Consider the following 20,011-nt stretch of genomic DNA (forward strand, 5'->3'; position numbering starts at 1 on the left):
TAGGTACACGTCAACTATGACAGACAAAATGAGAAAAAGAAATCCAGAAAATCACATTGTAGGATTTTTTATGAATTTATTTGCAAATTATGGTGGAAAATAAGCATTTGGTCAATAACAAAAGTTTATCTCAATACTTTGTTATACACCCTTTGTTGGCAATGACACAGGTCAAATGTTTTCTGTAAGTCTTCACAAGGTTTTCACACACTGTTGCTGGTATTTTGGCCCATTCCTCCATGCAGATCTCCTCTAGAGCAGTGATGTTTTGGGGCTGTCGCTGGGCAACACGGACTTTCAACTCCCTCCAAAGATTTTCTATGGGGTTGAGATCTGGAGACTGGCTAGGCCACTCCAGGACCTTGAAATGCTTCTTACGAAGCCACTCCTTCATTGCCCGGGCGGTGTGTTTGGGATCATTGTCATGCTGAAAGACCCAGCCACGTTTCATCTTCAATGCCCTTGCTGATGGAAGGAGGTTTTTACTCAAAATCTCACGATACATGGCCCCATTTAGTCTTTCCTTTACACGGATCAGTCGTCCTGGTCCCTTTGCAGAAAAACAGCCCCAAAGCATGATGTTTCCACCCCATGCTTCACAGTAGGTATGGTGTTCTTTGGATGCAACTCAGCATTCTTTGTCCTCCAAACACGACAAGTTGAGTTTTTACCAAAAAGTTCTATTTTGGTTTCATCTGACCATATGACATTCACCCAATCCTCTTCTGGATCATCCAAATGCTCTCTAGCAAACTTCAAACGGGCCTGGACATGTACTGGCTTAAGCAGGGGGACACGTCTGGCACTGCAGGATTTGAGTCGTGTTACTGATGGTAGGCTTTGTTACTTTGGTCCCAGCTCTCTGCAGGTCATTCACTAGGTCCCCCCGTGTGGTTCTGGGATTTTTGTTCACCGTTCTTGTGATCATTTTGACCCCACGGGGTGAGATCTTGCGTGGAGCCCCAGATCGAGGGAGATTATCAGTGGTCTTGTATGTCTTCCATTTCCTAATAATTGCTCCCACAGTTGATTTCTTCAAACCAAGCTGCAGATTCAGTCTTCCCAGCCTGGTGCAGGTCTACAATTTTGTTTCTGGTGTCCTTTGACAGCTCTTTGGTCTTGGCCATAGTGGAGTTTGGAGTGTGACTGTTTGAGGTTGTGGACAGGTGTCTTTTATACTGATAACAAGTTCAAACAGGTGCCATTAATACAGTTAACGAGTGGAGGACAGAGGAGCCTCTTAAAGAAGAAGTTACAGGTCTGTGAGAGCCAGAAATCTTGCTTGTTTGTAGGTGACCAAATACTTCTTTTCCACCATAATTTGCAAATAAATTCATTAAAAATCCTACAATGTGATTTCTGGATTTTTTTCTCATTTTGTCTGTCATAGTTGACGTGTACCTATGATGAAAATTACAGGCTTCTCTCATCTTTTTAACAAGACATTTGTGGAGAGGTTCAAAAACACGTTTTAATGACTCCAACCTAAGTGTATGTACACTTCTGACTTCAACTGTATGTGTTTCACAATAAAAAATTAAATTCTGATGATGCCATGATTAAGAAAAATCATGAATAAATCATGAATCAGAATGAGTGAGAAAGTTACAGAGGCCACAACAAAACATGCTAACCTCTCACCATTACCAATAACAGAGGCTACAACAAAACATGCTAACCTCTCACCATTACCAATAACAGAGGCTACAACAAAACATGCTAACCTCTCACCATTACCAATAACAGAGGCTACAACAAAACAGCTAACCTCTCACCATTACCAATAACAGAGGCTACAACAAAACATGCTAACCTCTCACCATTACCAATAACAGAGGGGCCATGATCCTTGTGCCTCTGTAACTTTCTCATTCATCATCATTCTCAATTAATTCTTATTCTAACTGACAATACAAGTGAAGTGACTCCAAAATGACAGGACATTATTCACCAATCAGTTTCTATTAGGAAAAACATCATCCAAAATACAATCAAAACAAACTGCAAATGAATTCAACAAGTTTGTAGAATCACAAGCTTGATGTAATCACTGCAGGCATGGAATATGGGACCAAATACTAAACTTATGACAACTTTAATACAATATAAGTGAATTTGTCCAAATAATTAAGACTTCTTCAAATGGTAGAACTACAGTGCCTTGCAAAAGTATTCATCCCCCTTGGCGTTTTTCCCATTTTGTTGCATTAGAACATGTAATTTAAATTGATTTTATTTGGATTTCATGTAATGGACAAACACAAAATAGTCCAAATTGGTCAAGAGAAAAAAAAAAATGACTTGTTTAAAAAATAAAGTTAAAAACAGAAAAGTGGTGTGTGCATATGTATTCACCCCCTTTGCTATGAAGCCCATAAATAATATCTGGTGCAACCAATTACCTTCAGAAGTCACATCATTAGTTAAATAAACTCCACATATGTGCAATCTAAGTGTCACATGATCTGTCATGATCTGTATATATACACCTGTTCTGAAAGGCCCCAGAGTCTACAACACCACTAAGCAAGGGGCACCACCAAGCAAGCGGTACCATGAAGACCAAGGAGCTCTCCAAACAGGTCAGGGACAAAGTTGTGGAGAAGTACAGATCAGGGTTGGGTTATAAAAAAATATCAGAAACTTTGAACATCCCACGGAGCACCATTAAAGAAAAAAATAAGCAAACATGTTTGGTGTTCACCCAAAGGCATGTGGGAGACTCCCCAAACATATGGAAGAAGGTACTCTGGTCAGATGAGACTAAAATTCAGCTTTTTGGCCATCAAGGAAAACGCTATGTCTGGCGCAAACCCAACACCTCATCACCCCGAGGACACCATCCCCAGCAGCAGCATCATGCTGTGGGGATGTTTTTCATCAGCAGGGACTGGGAAACTGTTCAGATTTGAAGGAATGATGGATGGGGCTAAATACAGGGAAATTCTTGAGGGAAACCTGTTTCAGACTTCCAGAGATTTAGAGATTGCTAAAGCAACATTCGAGTGGTTTAAGGGGAAAATGTAAATGTCTTGGAATGGTCAAGTCAAAGCATAGACCTCAATCCAATTGAGAATCTGTGGAATGACTTAGATTGCAGTACACCAGTGGAACCCATCCAACTTGAAGGAGCTGGAGCAGTTTTGCCTTGAAAAATTGTCAAAAATCCCAGTGGCTAAATGTGCCAACCTTATAGAGACATACCCAAGAGACTTGCAGCTGTAATTGCTGCAAAAGGTGGCTCTATAAAGTATTGACTTTGGGGGGGTGAAAGGTTATGCACGCTCAAGTTCTTTTTCTTATTTCTTGTTTTTTTCTTGTTTTTTTCACAACAAAAAATATTCTGTATCTTCAAAGTGGTAGGCATGTTGTGTACATCAAATGATACAAACCCCCAAAAAATCTATTTTAATTACAGTTTGTTTTATTTTATTTATTTCACCTTTATTTAACCAGGTAGGCAACAAAATAGGAAAAATGCCAAAGGGGGTGATTACTTTTGCAAGCGATTATATTATACTAGATACATACAATTCTTTCATTTCTAAATGGTAAAACATGAATACTCTCAAATAAAAGGTGACATTCTGTACTGTCACCTAATATGAAACATTCTATCTCAAATCCAACATGCTGGAGCATATCACCAAAATGTATGGTGTGGACTATGTGTGCCTGGTAAACACATGTGGATCTGGTGAACAGTGTCATGACGTTGGCCTCTTTGGGTACAGGAAGGACAGTTGACCCCCTCCCCTTTGTACCATCACCCAACCTACCTTCCCCCCAACCCAGGGTTGTAAAAATTCCAAGAGGAGAATCTACTACAACATGTTTCATAGAGAGACAAAGGAAATTCTTCCAACTCATAGAATTGGAGAACCGAGCGACATGTGTGTTCTGGAGAAGATATGGAAGATTGATGAAGACTCCAGCTACGAACTGGTCCGCTTGGTACAATTATATATATTATTTGTCCAAATAATTAAGACTAAACGGTAAAATATACATGTATGAATTCCCTCAAATAAAAGGTGACATTCTGTGCTGTCACCTAATATGAAACATTCGATCTCAAATCCAACATGCTGGAGCATATCACCAAAATGAAAACTGTAAGCTTCACTGTCCAAACACATATGGTGTGGACTATGTGTGCCTGGTAAACACATGTGGATCTGGTGAACAGTTATCACTTGTTGAAAAACTACAGGAATACTGACCTCAGAGTCTCCAGTTTACAGTGGGGATTCCCCAGTCCAGCAGAGAGCAGCTTCACTCCTGAATCCTTCAGGTCATTGTTACTCAGGTCCAGCTCTCTCAGGTGTGAGGGGTTTGACCTCAGAGCTGAGACCAGAGAAGCACAGCCTTCCTCTGTGACTCCACAGCCCGACAGCCTGACAAAGAGATCATCATGACTTCACAAACATACTGTTAATTTAACGAGTAGTGTAGAAGGACAATGGTAGATGCATTTGGTTTATTCTCCCAAACAACACATAGATTCAACTTCCGTCTCCTAGAATTGTATGGTCATATTGTTATAATAGATTGAATATCTGATTCAATATGTTATTCAATATAATATTATATACATAGGGTAGGTGGGACGAAATCGTCCCACCTACGCAACAGCCAGTGTAATCCCGTGGCGCGATATTCAAATACCTTAGAAATGCTATTACTTCAATTTCTCAAACATATGACTATTTTACACCATTTTAAGTGGGAGAACTTGCACAATTGGTGGCTAACTAAATACTTTTTTGCCCCACTGTACACCTTAGCCAAATACATTTAAACTCAATTTTTACAAATACTGACTTTTAATCCTCGTTAAAATCCCCTGTTTTAGGTCAGTTAGGATCACCACTTTATTTTAAGAATGTGAAATGTCAGAATAATAGTAGAGAGAATGATTAATTTCAGCTATTATTTCTTTCATCCCATTCCCAGTGGGTCAGAAGTTTACATACACTCAATTAGTATTTGGTAGCATTGCCTTTAAATGGTTTAACTTGGGTCAAACGTTTCGGGTAGTCTTCCACAAGCTTCCCACAATAAGTTGGGTGAATTTTGGCCCGTTCCTCCTGACAGAGCTGGTGTAACTGAGTCAGGTTTGTAGGCCTCTTGCTCGCACACGCTTTTTCAGTTCTGCCCACAAATTTCCTATAGGATTGAGGTCAGGGCTTTGTGATGGCCACTCCAATACCTTGACATTGTTGTCTTTAAGCCATTTTGCCACAACTTTGGAAGTATCGTTGGGGTCATTGTCCATTTGGAAGACCCATTTGTGACCAAGCTTTAACTTCCTGACTGATGTCTTGAGATGTTGCATCAATATATCCACGCAATTTTCCTCCCTCATGATGCCATCTATTTTGTGAAGTTCACCAGTCCCTCCTGCAGCAAAACACCCCAACAACATGATGCTGCCACCCCCGGGCTTCACGGTTGGGATGGTGTTCTTTGGCTTGCAAGCCTCCCCCTTTTTCCTCCAAACATAACGATGGTCATTATGGCCAAACAGTTCTTGTACTGTTTCATCTGACCAGAGGACATTTCTCCAAAAAGTACGATCTTTGTCCCCATGTGCAGTTGCAAACCGTAGTCTGGATTTTTTTATGGTGGTTTTGGAGCAGTGGCTTCTTCCTTGCTGAGCAACCTTTCAGATTATGTCGATATAGGACTCGTTTTATTGTGGATATAGATACTTTTGTACCTGTTTCCTCCAACATCTTCACAAGGTCCTTTGCTGTTGTTCTGGGATTGATTTGCACCAAAGTAAGTTCATCTCTAGGAGACAGAACGCGTCTCCTTCCTGAGCGGAATGGCGGCTGTGTGGTCCCATGGTGTTTAGACTTGCGTACTATTGTTTGAACAGATGAACGTGTTACCTTCAGGCGTTTGGAAATTGTTCCCAAGGATGAACCATACTTGTGGAGGTCTACAATTTTTTTTCTGAGATCTTGGCTGATTTCTTTTCATTTTCCCATGATGTCAAGCAAAGAGGCACTGAGTTTGAAGGTAGGCCTTGAAATACATCCAAATGATGTCAATTAGCCTACCAGATGCTTCTAAAGCCATAACATAATTTTCTGGAATTTTCCATGCTGTTTAAAGGCACAGTCAACTTAGTGTATGTAAACTTCTGACCCTCTGGAATTGTGATACAGTGAATTATAAGTGAAATAATCTGTTTGTAAACAATTGTTTCAAAAATGACTTGTGTCATGCACAAAGTAAATGTCCTAACCGACTTGCCAAAACTATAGTTTGTTAAAACCTGTTAGGGCTAAGGGGCAGTATTTGCACGGCCGGATAAAAAAACGTACCCGATTTAATCTGGTTACTACTCCTGCCCAGTAACTAGAATATGCATATAATTGTTTGATTTGGATAGAAAACACCCTAAAGTTTCTAAAACTGTTTGAATGGTGTTTGTGAGTATAACAGAACTCATATGGCAGTCAAAAACCTGAGAAGATTCCTTACAGGAAGTGGCCTGTCTGACAATTTCTTGGGCTTCTTGACTCTCTTTATTGAAATATCCGGCCATGTAAATACTGCCCCCTATCCTTAAGAGGTCATAATACATATTTTTCTCTAAATTGAACATTTCTTCCTGATGATAAGTTCTTAAATGTCATTTTATTTACTCACAGAACAGCTCTGGAGGCTTTGACCACTGGCAGCAGCCTCAGAAGACCTTCCTCTGATCTGGAGTATTTCTTCAGGTCAAACACATCCAGCTCCTTTTCTGAAGTCAGCAACACAAAGACCAGAGCTGACCACTGTGCAGGTGACAGGTTGGGTTTTGAGAGACTTCCTGAGCTCAGGAAGCTTTGGATCTCCTCCACTAGAGAATGGTCATTCAGTTCATTCAGACAGTGGAACAGATTGATGCTCCTCTCTGGAGAGGGATTCTCCCTGATCTTCTCCTTGATGTACTTGACTGTTTCTTCATGGCTCTGTGAGCTGCTTCTTGTCTTTGTCAGTAGACCTTGTAAGTGCTTCTGATTGGACTCCAGTGAGAGGCCCAGAAGGAAGCGGAGGAAAAGGTCCAGGTTTCCCGTCTCACTTTGTAAGGCTTTATCCACAGCACTCTTGTAGACAGTAACTTCAGGCTTGTCCTTTGTTTGCAGTTTGTCCATTAGATTCTCATTGTTGTTGATGAATGAGAGGAACACATACACAGCAGCCAGAAACTCCTGAATGCTCAGATGCACAAAGCAGTACACCTTGTCTTGGTACAGAACACATTCCTCTTTAAAGATCTGTGTGCACAATCCTGAGTACACTGAGGCTTCACTGACATCAATACCAGCACCTGTCAGGTCTTCTTCATAGAAAATCAGATTGCCATTCACTAGCTGTTGAAAAGCCAGTTTTCCCAGTGACAGAATGCTCTTTTTATTCCAGCGTGGATCTGTCTCTTCTTTCCCAAGATACTTTTCATTCTTCTGTTTGGTATGAAACACCACAAGGTGTGTGTACATCTCAGTCAGAGTCTTTGGCATCTCTTCTCTCTTATGTTTCAGCATGTGTTCAAGGACTGTTGCAGAAATCCAACAGAAGACTGGAATGTGGCACATGATGTGGAGGCTCCTTGATGTCTTTATGTGTGAGATGATTCTGTTGGCCAGGTCCTCATCACTGAATCTCTTTCTGAAGTACTCCTCCTTCTGTGGGTCATTGAACCCTCGTACCTCTGTCACCTGGTCAACACACTCTGAAGGGATCTTATTGGCTGCTGCAGGTCGGGTAGTAATCCAGAGGAGAGCAGAGGGAAGCAGATTTCCCTTGATGAGATTTGTCAGCAGAACATCCACTGAGGTTGACTTTGTGACGTCCCAACAGATCTTGTTCTTCTGGAAGTCTAGGGGCAGTCGGCACTCATCCAGACCATCAAAGATGAACAGAACTTTGTACTTGTTGTAGTTGGAGATTCTTGATTGTTTGGTTTCCATTGAGAAGTGATTAAGAAGTTCAATGAAAGTGTGTTTTTTTCCCTTTCATCAAATTCAGCTCCCGGAAAGGGAATGAAAATACAAATTGGACATCCTGATTTGCTTTTCCTTCTGCCCAGTCCAGAATGAACTTCTGCACAGAGACTGTTTTTCCAATTCCAGCGACTCCCTTTGTCAGCACAGTTCTGATACGTTTGTCTTGTCCAGTTAAGGGTTTGAAGATGTCGTTACATTTGATTGCAGTCTCTGGTCTTGCTTGTTTCCTGGTTGTTGTCTCAATCTGTCTCAGCTCATGTTCATTATTGACCTCTCCTGTTCCACCCTCTGTGATGTAGAGCTCTGTGTAGATCTTATTGAGAAGTGTTGGGTTTCCTTGTTTAGCGATCCCCTCAAATACACATTGAAACTTCTTCTTTAGATTAGATTTGAGTTCACGTTGGCAAATCACAGCAAGCTCATCTGAATGAAGAAATAACACAGAGGATATTAATATTACGTCTGTTTTAATAACTACAGTATTGTAGGACTGTTATAACATTTTAAATTATAATAATGTATTCTCTTAACTGAATGTATAAATGTGTAAATGTTTTCATAATGCATTACAGACTGGTGTGACTGATTATATTATTATTGGTGTTATTGATGATATTATTAATGTTCTCTCTCTCTCTCTCTCTCTCTCTCTCTCTCTCTCTCTCTCTCTCTGTCTCTCACTCTAAATGAATCAACACAACACATCCCTTCTGCTACTTGATGAGGTCACTAGGTGTTGTGTTAAGGCTGCTACAATATCATTGAGTTACACAGCTACTTTAGCTGTACTTTAGCCACAGCTTTTAAATGTTATAAAACAGCATTCAACATGAGGCAGACAGATCTTACGTTTCTCCAGTGTGTCAGCGAGCTCCTTCTGGTTCATTTTCCTCAGGACGTGCAGTGTGATCTTCAGAGCCCCCTCTCTGGCACTGCTCTCCTGCTTCTCATCTTCAGCATCCACCACTTCCTCATCCTGCTTCTGACTCTCAAAGCCTTCTGGGAGTTCTGGACTAAGAATCCTCTTGAACATCTTCAGCTCGTTCTTCACAAATGTCATAATTTTCTCTTCAAGCAACTAAAATAAATAAAGTAAATAAGTTAAGCAGAAAAATAAATGCTTTCTCATTAACACATTAATGAATAATTGAAAGAAACTTTACTTGAGGAAAACAAAAACAAAATGTACATAACAGGACCACATACACTGAATATAGAGGCCAGGTCTGTTTGATGACTCTGGGAAGACTGACCACTGAGAATCTCTGACTCTGATCTCTCCTGTTGGTTTCTGTGGACAAAACATGAGATTACATCTCCTCAACCAGGGAGTACACACACACACACACACACACACACACACACACACACACACACACACACACACACACACACACACACACACACACACACACACACACACGTGGAGGGAACGTTGTGTTTGTTTAATATTGTTTTAGGACTATGAAAATGGAATAAAGGATTAGCCTATGGATTATGAAAACAACCAAAAGAAATGGGAAAATGGGAGAGGAGAAATGACTAGAGACAGTGTTGTTTAACTCACTGACCATGACCCATGAGTTCTTCTTACCTTTGTTCAGTAGAAAAGTCTCCCTCTCTAAACCATAACAGACAGACAGACAGACAGACAGACAGACAGACAGACAGACAGACAGACAGACAGACAGACAGACAGACAGACAGACAGACAGACAGACAGACAGACAGACAGACAGACAGACAGACAGAGACAGAGACAGAGACAGACAGACCGTGAGGGAATGTTGTGTTTAATTAATATTGTTTTAGGACTATGAAAATGGACTAAAGGATTAACCTATGGATTATGAAAACAACCAAAAGAAATGTGAAAATGGGAGAGGAGAAATGACTAGAGACAGTGTTGTTTAACTCACTGACCATGACCCATGAGTTCTTCTTACCTTTGTTCAGTAGAAAAGTCTCCCTCTCTAAAGTATATAAGAGGATCCATAGACTGGTCACTCTTCATGGACACACAGCTGGGTACAGGGGAGGCTGGTCTCTCCTGCTTGATTGGTCTTCAACACAACAGAGACAAACATTACATCTCTCATCTACTCTGATCTCAGATGGGAAACATAAGAAGAGTTTCATTCCAAAACGCTATATATAACTTTTCAGAAATGTTCGTAAATGAGCTTTTATTTTTTAAAAGAAATTATGAAAGAGATTGGTGTGTTTTTCACTATCTAATTATGACATGGTGTTGTTCAATGACAGACATGAATTTGTTTATAAACTATCACATGACGGTTTCATTTTAGAGAGTCAAATGTTTTCTTTGCTCAATGCTATATATCTGCCTCACTCTCAGAGAAATCAGTAGTACTGCTAGGTTTTACATAGTAATAATATATATCTGCCTCACTCTCAGAGAAATCAGTAGTACTGCTAGGTTTTACACAGTAATAATATATATCTGCCTCACTCTCAGAGAAATCAGTAGTACTGCTAGGTTTAATACAGTAATAATATGTATCTGCCTCTCAGAGAAATCAGTAGTACTGCTAGGTTTAATACAGTAATAATATATATCTGCCTCACTCTCAGAGAAATCAGTAGTACTGCTAGGTTTAACACAGTAATAATATATATCTGCCTCACTCTCAGAGAAATCAGTAGTACTGCTAGGTTTTATACAGTAATAATATATATCTGCCTCACTCTCAGAGAAATCAGTAGTACTGCTAGGTTTTACACAGTAATAATATATATCTGCCTCACTCTCAGAGAAATCAGTAGTACTGCTAGGTTTTATACAGTAATAATATATATCTGCCTCACTCTCAGAGAAATCAGTAGTACTGCTAGGTTTTATACAGTAATAATATATATCTGCCTCACTCTCAGAGAAATCAGTAGTACTGTGAGGTTTTATACAATAATAATATATATCTGCCTCTCAGAGAAATCAGTAGTACTGCTAGGTTTAACACAGTAATAGTATATATCTGCCTCTCTCTCAGAGAAATCAGTAGTACTGCTAGGTTTTATACAGTAATAATATATATCTGCCTCACTCTCAGAGAAATCAGTAGTACTGCTAGGTTTAACACAGTCAAATGTAACCGCCCCGGCACGATTCGGTCTTATTTTAGAAACATTTTCAAATGTGTTTTTACACTGGATACATTTAGAGACTCAGGGCTAGAAAATGGTATATCATACAAAACAGTTGATGAACAATGGGAAAGTAATTCTTCTTTGAACGTTGATGAACTTGTAACCTCATTTCTGAGAAAATGGCCTTTGAATATTTTGGTACCTACTGGAGAGCTCTTCTTTGTCTACAGGGCTGTTACTTTGGCTGATAATGTCTCCCATCTAATAAATAGTTTTTCATATATATAATTAACTAAATATATTATGTTTTTGGTTTCGTCAGTTTCATTGTTTATTATGCAATAAATTGTTATTTTATGGTTGTAAGTTGTAAAATTAACTAGAAAATATTCAATTTTGCAATTCTGAGAAATTACTACTTTAGTAAGGAATTACACATTATTCAATATTACTGCAGTTTCTAAATCATTTCATTAGATGGCAGCATAACACCACGAATGACTTATCAGAAGATTAGTTTAGTTTTCTCCCTGGATACACCACCACTCCCCCTCACAGGAGAACTCCGGTGTGAGATTCTTTCTGTCCCTTTCCACACTGCTAACGCAAGAGGAAGGACTGAAAAAGCATTTAACAGATTACTGTTTAGTAATATAATGATGATTCATGTTTATTATTACCTGTTTTTATGCTCATGTTTGAAATTATACTTCATTAATATAACGATTATCAATAAGCCTGAACATTAATTCAGTCACCTCTAGTTGAGAAAAATGTATTTTCCCAGTACATTCATTGTCAAATTCATCAACCAGCATCAACACGCGATGCCTTCTCGCGCATGAAGTCAGCTTCATGCGCGAGAAGGAGATATATAGCTAACTAAAGTAATGATTGGCCATTTTAGAAAATCATGGACATATAGTCTGTGATTGCATGTTATTTTATGTCAATCATATTGCTGCTTGTATCCTACAACTGATGCTTCATGGTCTTATGCTGCCATCTATTGGAAATATTTAGCAATTAAAAGTCAGTCATTCACAGACAGACATTAGTGAGACACCTGAGAAGAAAAAAAAACATTGTTAATTCCTTAGATCAGTCTCAAACCTGCCCTGTCTATCCCACGCCAATTGCTGGACATTCACAAGAGGTTACTAGGTCTCCCAGTTCAAACCACATTTGAAAAATAAAAACACATGTGGCTGTTGTGTGCCTTGCAATAATAAATATTAGAAAAAAAACTAATACAAAATAAAAACAGCAAAAGGCTTAGACAGGTTTGATTAACAAAATAATCAACATGCTGTTTGGTACTATACTTGTATTTACTAACATAATATTATTACTAAAATAGTTTCTAAAAGTGTTCTATGCTACCCTACCCTAGAATTAGGGTTAGGGGTTAAGGCTAAAATAGGTTATACGTAGGGTTAGAATTTCTGTACAGCACTTTGTGACATCTGCTGATGTAAAAAGGGCTTCATAAATACATTTTATTGATTGTTAGGTTTAAGGGTTTTAAGGCTAAAAACGTTATGGGTTTATAGCTCTCTACCTCCTCCCTGTGGTCTTCTGTGGGTACTACATAACTCATTCACCACACTTGCAAGGCTCAACTGCGTCAGATCTACAAATCAATGAGCTAGACCTATCCATTTGGGTTGTAACTCAGTGAACCTGTGCAGCATTTGCTCAATTCAATGCCTACAAACGAAGATTTCGATGCATATCAAATTACCCAGTAGCCATTCAGAAACAATAACTCCTCAAAAAAAGTGTTATGTCTTAATTACATTTTTTATTATGTCTGTATAAATCGGCCACATCTTGAAAAAGAGGGCAGGGACATGTGTTCTGTTTAGGTTGTATACATTTTTCTGAAAACAAAATTGGTTAACTATGACCAGAAAATGCTTAACGTTTGATCGGTTTGCGCCAGCCATCACTAGTACTGTGGGTCACCACAACGTGTACCCAGGTGAAGTGTGCACCAAGTAGCTGTGATAATATTAGTAATAATACTAATAATAATACTTGAGGTCAGCCTACAATGTTAACGCAGGCAGGTCTCATTGATAACAATAGCGAAGCTGGCATTGTGACGCAGAACAATGGGCAATGGTATAGAACGTTCAGAATGTCAGGTGGTGCCACGGTGCTCAATTAAACTAATAGGAGCTGGAAGGGTGAAAAATGACCTAAAATAAGGCCTGTTTTTTCGCTATAACTTCATAACTAGGGACACAAGGTAATATTATGAAACTGGGCTCCATGGCGGATGCAATGAACTAGTTTTTATCAGAAAAAAAGCATTGTTAAAGATGTCATGTGTCCAGACTACTTGAGGCGTCACGATTTTTTTTTTCAAAACTTCGGTCATTGGACACAGAGGGGTTAAACACTAAAGTTACCGTCCATCTAGTGAAAAGAGGAGAACCGGACAGAGGTAGCCAGCATCCGTCAACGAGAGAGACGGAAGCCTTCCATGGGATTTAACTGGTGGATGAAACAACCAGGGAGCTCCATCGGTCCACAAGTAATGCGGGCAGCTAGTGATGATGTAGTGGTAGCTAGGAAAAATGAGGATGCTGCTGGTAGAGTAGCTAGCTTACCTAGCTGTACTGACTAGCTTGGCTAGCTAGCAGGTCGTTCGTCTGTCCCTCGTCTCGAGGATGAGGACGAATCCAGTGAACCACAAAATGAAACAAGGATAGAGAGTGAAAAGGATCTGGCTACACTCATACTGTCCCTGACCGTAAAGCAAAAAGATAATTGAACAATAAACTTTGGCGTCTCAACAATGTAGCGAACTCCGTCGTTTTCCCCAAGATCACCTCAGCCCACTCTGCACGTAACCTGACAATATCCTTGGTGCCACACCGGACGTGGACGCGGGCCAGTTCCAGAACGCAGACATGAGCAGTGCAACACAATCAACTAAACCCAGTTTCAGTGGGTTACATTAGTAATATTGTGTCCCATCTACTGGCAGATATTAGGACGTCAGCAGATACTGGATAATAGCCTCATGACTGTCCTAACCAGTTAGAGGTACCAAAGCAGGTATCTGGATAATGAACCTCATGAGCTGTCCTAACCAGTTAAGAGGTACCATCAGGTATCTGGATAATAGCCTCATGAGCTGTCCTAACCAGTTAAAGGCACCAGCAGGTATCTGGATAATAGCCTCATGAGCTGTCCTAACCAGTTAAGAGGTACCAGCAGGTATCTGGATAATAGCCTCATGAGCTGTCCTAACCAGTTAAGAAGGTACCAGCAGGTATCTGGATAATAACCTCATGAGCTGGTCCTAACCAGTTAAGAGGAACCAGCAGGTATCTGGATAATAACCTCATGAGCTGTCCTAACCAGTTAAGAGGTACCAGCAGGTATCTGGATAATAGCCTCATGAGCTGTCCTAACCAGTTAAGAGGTACCAGCAGGTATCTGGATAATAGAAACATGAGCTGTCCTAACCAGTTAAGAGGTACCAGCAGGTATCTGTATAATAACCTCATGAGCTGTCCTAACCAGTTAAGAGGTACCAGCAGGTATCTGAATAATAGAAACATGCAGCCAGTCAGTGGTTCCTGTGCCACATGTAATTGCTTTGGAGCAGTGGCAACCTGTTATTCAAGGCAGATTTTTTTAATTTTTTAAATTTATTTCACCTTTGTTTAACCAGGTAGGCTAGTTGAGAACAAGTTCTCATTTACAACTGCGACCTGGCCAAGAAAAAGGCAAAGCAGTGTGACACAGACAACAACACAGATTTACACATGGAATAAACAAACATACAGTCAATAATACAGCATAAAAAGTATATATACAGTGTGTGCAAATGAGGTAAGATAAAGGAGGTAAGGCAATAAATAGACCATGGTGACGAAGTAATTATAATATACCAAATAAACACTGGAGTAATTGATGTGCAGAAGATGAATGTGCAAGTAGAGATTTACAGTGAGGGAAAAAAGTATTTGATCTCCTGCTGATTTTGTACGTTTGCCCAATGGCAAAGAAATTATCAGTCTATAATTTTAATGGAAGGTTTATTTGAACAGTGAGAGACAGAATACAACAAAAAAAATCCAGAAAAACGCATGTCAAAAATGTTGTAAATTGATTTGCATTTAATGAGGGAAATAAGTATTTGACCCCCTCTGCAAACATGACTTAGTACTTGGTGGCAAAACCCTTGTTGCAATCACAGAGGTCAGAGACGTTTCTTGTAGATGGCCACCAGGTTTGCACACATCTCAGGAGGGATTTTGTCCCACTCCTCTTTGCAGATCTTCCTCCAAGTCTTAATGGTTTGACGTTTGGCAACTCGAACTTTCAGCTCCATCCACAGATTTTACTATGGGATTAAGGTCTGGAGACTGGCTAGGGCCCACTCCAGGACCTTAATGTGCTTCTTCTTGAGAGCCACTCCTTTGTTGCCTTGGCCATGTGTTTTGGGTCATTGTCATGCTGGAATACCCATCCACAACCCATTTTCAATGCCCTGGCTGAGGGAAGGAGGTTCTTTCCCAAGATTTGACGGTACATGGCCCCGTCCATCGTCCCTTTGATGCGGTGAAGTTGTCCTGTCCCCTTAGCAGAAAAACACCCCCAAAGCATAATGTTTCCACCTTCATGTTTGACGGTGGGGATGGTGTTCTTGGGGTCATAAGCAGCATTCCTCCTCCTCCAAACACGGCGAGTTGAGTTGATGCCAAAGAGCTCCATTTTGGTCTCATCTGACCACAACACTTTCACCCAGTTGTCCTCTGAATCATTCAGATGTTCATTGGCAAACTTCAGACGGGCATGTATAGGTGCTTTCTTGAGCAGGGGGACCTTGCGGGCGCTGCAGGATTTCAGTCCTTCACGGTGTAGTGTGTTACCAATTGATTTCTTGGTGACTATGGTCCCAGCTGCCTTGAGATCATTGACAAGATCCTCCCATGTAGTTCTGGGCTGATTCCTCACCGTTCTCATGATCATTGCAACTCCACGAGGTGAGATCTTGCATGGAGCCCCAGGCCGAGGGATATTGACAGTTCTTTTGTGTTTCTTCCATTTACGAATAATCGCACCAACTGTTGTCACCTTCTCACCAAGCTGCTTGGCGATGGTCTTGTAGCCCATTCCAGTCTTGTGTAGGTCTACAATCTTGTCCCTGACATCCTTGGAGAGCTCTTTGGTCTTGGCCATGGTGGAGAGTTTGGAATCTGATTGATTGATTGCTTCCGTGGACAGGTGTCTTTTATACAGGTAACAAACTGAGATTAGGAGCACTCCCTTTAAGAGTGTGCTCCTAATCTCAGCTCGTTACCTGTATAAAAGACACCTGGGAGCCAGAAATCTTTCTGATTGAGACGGGGTCAAATACTTATTTCTCTCATTAATATGCAAATCAATTTATAACATTTTTGACATGCGTTTTTCTGGATTTTTTTGTTGTTATATAAAAGATGACTGCTATGGTGTGTGGGCATCCACACCCCCTCCCAAAATGGCTGCTGTGCCATTTCTTCCCCATGCATTACTTGACTGTTCAAATAAACCTACCATTAAAATGATAGACTGATCATTTCTTTGTCAGTGGGCAAATGTACAAAATCAGCAGGGGATCAAATACTGTTTTCCCTCACTGTATGGAGTGTGCCACTCTCCTTATTTTTATAGCTTATAATTTATTAGCCATTAGTCAGAACTTCCACGTAAAAAAATAAAAATCTTTGGGTGTGCGCCAGCTCATGTGTTTTATTGGAAATACTATTGGAACCATTTCCCTGTTTGACCGCTAGGTGTTATGGGTATTATAACACCTCCACTGTGGGGCTCTATAAAACTATTGGAACCATTTCCCTGTTTGACCGCTAGGTGTTATGGGTATTATGACACCTCCACTGTGGGGCTCTATAAAACTATTGGAACCATTTCCCTGTTTGACCGCTAGGTGTTATGGGTATTATAACACCTCCACTGTGGGCTCTATAAAACTATTGGAACCATTTCCCTGTTTGACCGCTAGGTGTTATGGGTATTATAACAGCCTCCACTGTGGGGCTCTATAAAACTATTGGAACCCATTTCCCCTGTTTGACACACTAGGTGTTATGGGAATTATGACACCTCCACTGTGGGGGCTCTATAAAACTATTGGAACCATTTCCCTGTTTGACCGCTAGGGTTATGGGTATTATAACACCTCCACTGTGAGGCTCTATAACACAAATGAAATGTGAGAATCTGGTGAATGCAGAATCTAGAGAATGCAACAATATTTGTTTCATCTTGCTGTGATGTTCTCAGGTAAAATGTCAGAAGCTAAACATCTATGATATTTAAAATCTTAGCAACAGTAATATTTTACACACTCATAGCCTCCATTTCTGATGAAAAAACACAAATGTAGAAAAATGGTGATATAGGCATTTGTGTATAAACTCTTCATAAATTCTTTAAAAAATTGTATCTCACCTCTTAGATTTGGTGCCATGTTCCCCAGAAGACACTTCCTTTTCGAGGCAGGAGCCCCCCTCCTCTCTCTCCCCAGAGAGACTCATTTTAGAGACAGGACCCCCCTCCTCTCTCTCCCAGAGAGACTCATTTTAGAGACAGGACCCCTGTAAACAGAGATCCAGCATGTTGGTTGTGGTTAACACAGTGACAACTAAACAGAGATCCGCATTGTTGGTTGTGGTTAACACAGTGACAACTAAACAAGAGATCCAGCATGTTGGTTGTGGGTTTAACACAGTGACAACTAAACAAGATCCAGCATGTTTGGTTGTGGTTACACACGTGACAACTAAACAGAGATCCAGCATGTTGGTTGTGGTTAACACAGTAACAACTAAACAGAGATCCACATTTGGTTGTGGTCAACACAGTAACAACTAAACAGAGATCCAGCATGTTGGTTGTGGTTAACACAGTGACAACTAAACAAAGATCCAGCATGTTGGTTGTGGTTAACACAGTGACAACTAAACAGAGATCCAGCATGTTGGTTGTGGTCAACACAGTGACAACTAAACAGAGATCCAGCATGTTGGTTGTGGTTAACACAGTGACAACTAAACAGAGATCCAGCATGTTGGTTGTGGTTAACACAGTGACAACTAAACAGAGATCCAGCATGTTGGTTGTGGTTAACACAGTGACAACTAAACAGAGATCCAGCATGTTGGTTGTGGTTAACACAGTGACAACTAAACAGAGATCCAGCATGTTGGTTGTGGTCAACACAGTGACGTCCTAAACAGAGATCCAACATGTTGGTTGTGGTTAACACAGTGACAACTAAACAGAGATCCAGCATGTTGGTTGTGGTTAACACAGTGACAACTAAACAGAGATCCAGCATGTTGGTTGTGGTTAACACAGTGACAACTAAACATAGATCCAGCATGTTGGTTGTGGTTAACACAGTGACAACTAAACAGAGATCCAGCATGTTGGTTGTGGTTAACACAGTGACAACTAAACAGAGATCCAGCATGTTGGTTGTGGTTAACACAGTGACAACTAAACAGAGATCCAGCATGTTGGTTGTGGTTAACACAGTGACAACTAAACAGAGATCCAGCATGTTGGTTGTGGTCAACACAGTGACAACTAAACAGAGATCCAGCATGTTGGTTGTGGTTAACACAGTGACAACTAAACAGAGATCCAGCATGTTGGTTGTGGTTAACACAGTGACAACTAAACAGAGATCCAGCATGTTGGTTGTGGTTAACACAGTGACAACTAAACAGAGATCCAGCATGTTGGTTGTGGTCAACACAGTAACAACTAAACAGAGATCCAGCATGTTGGTTGTGGTTAACACAGTGACAACTAAACAGAGATCCAGCATGTTGATTGTGGTTAACACAGTGACAACTAGTTCTTGACTGTCAATTGTTCTCATTTATTCATTATCTCTTAGAGAAATAAAACATTTACTAACAGACATAGAAACAGTCAGGTGATTTAATGCATCACATGAACATGTAGTTGTGACATTTCATCTCCATGGTAACTGTCAATAATAATAATAAGTCACTGTTTGTTAAGGTAGTTATAGACAGAACAGCAACAATAATAATAATAATAATAATAATAATAAGTCTCTGTTTGTTAAGGTAGTTATAGACAGTACAGCAACAATAATAATAATAACTATAATAATATTAATAATAATAATAAGTCACTGTTTGTTAAGGTAGTTATAGACAGAACACAACAATAATAATATCATAATAATAAGTCACTGTTTGTTAAGGTAGTTATAGACAGAACAACAACAATACCAATAACAATAAATATAATAATAATAATAATAAGTCACTGTTTGTTAAGGTAGTTATAGACAGAACAGCACAATAATAATAATAATAATAATAATAAGTCACTGTTTGTTAAGGTAGTTATAGACAGAACAACAACAATAATAATAATAATGATAATAACAACAATAATAATAATAATAATAATAATAATAATAATAATAATAAGTCACTGTTTGTTAAGGTAGTTATAGACAGAACAACAACAATAATAATAATAATAATAATAAGTCACTGTTTGTTAAGGTAGTTATAGACAGTACAGCACACAATAATAATAATGATAATAATAATAATAAGTCACTGTTTGTTAAGGTAGTTATAGACAGAACCAACAATAATAGTAATAATAATAATAATAAGTCACTGTTTGTTAAGGTAGTTATAGACAGTACAGCAACAATAATAAAATAATAATAATAAGTCACTGTTTGTTAAGGTAGTTATAGACAGTACAGCAACAATAATAATAATAATAATAAGAATAAGTCACTGTTTGTTAAGGTAGTTATAGACAGAACAACAACAATAATAATAATAATAATATAATAAGTCACTGTTTGT

The 20,011-nt window shown here is 39.5% G+C and overlaps 1 long non-coding RNA gene across 1 annotated transcript; it reads right to left on the minus strand.

Moving 5' to 3' along the window:
• Positions 1 to 9,285: 9,285 nt before the first annotated feature.
• Positions 9,286 to 17,612, minus strand: LOC115187582 (uncharacterized). Its single transcript, XR_003876087.1, has 3 exons — positions 17,592 to 17,612; positions 9,953 to 10,069; positions 9,286 to 9,297 (listed from the first exon to the last, which is right to left on the minus strand). It is a non-coding gene; the product is annotated as an uncharacterized LOC115187582 (long non-coding RNA).
• Between the last annotated feature and the right edge of the window lie 2,399 nt (positions 17,613 to 20,011).

This window comes from Salmo trutta, unplaced genomic scaffold, assembly GCF_901001165.1.
Source record: "Salmo trutta unplaced genomic scaffold, fSalTru1.1, whole genome shotgun sequence".
In the NCBI taxonomy this organism is placed as follows: Eukaryota; Metazoa; Chordata; class Actinopteri; order Salmoniformes; family Salmonidae; genus Salmo; species Salmo trutta.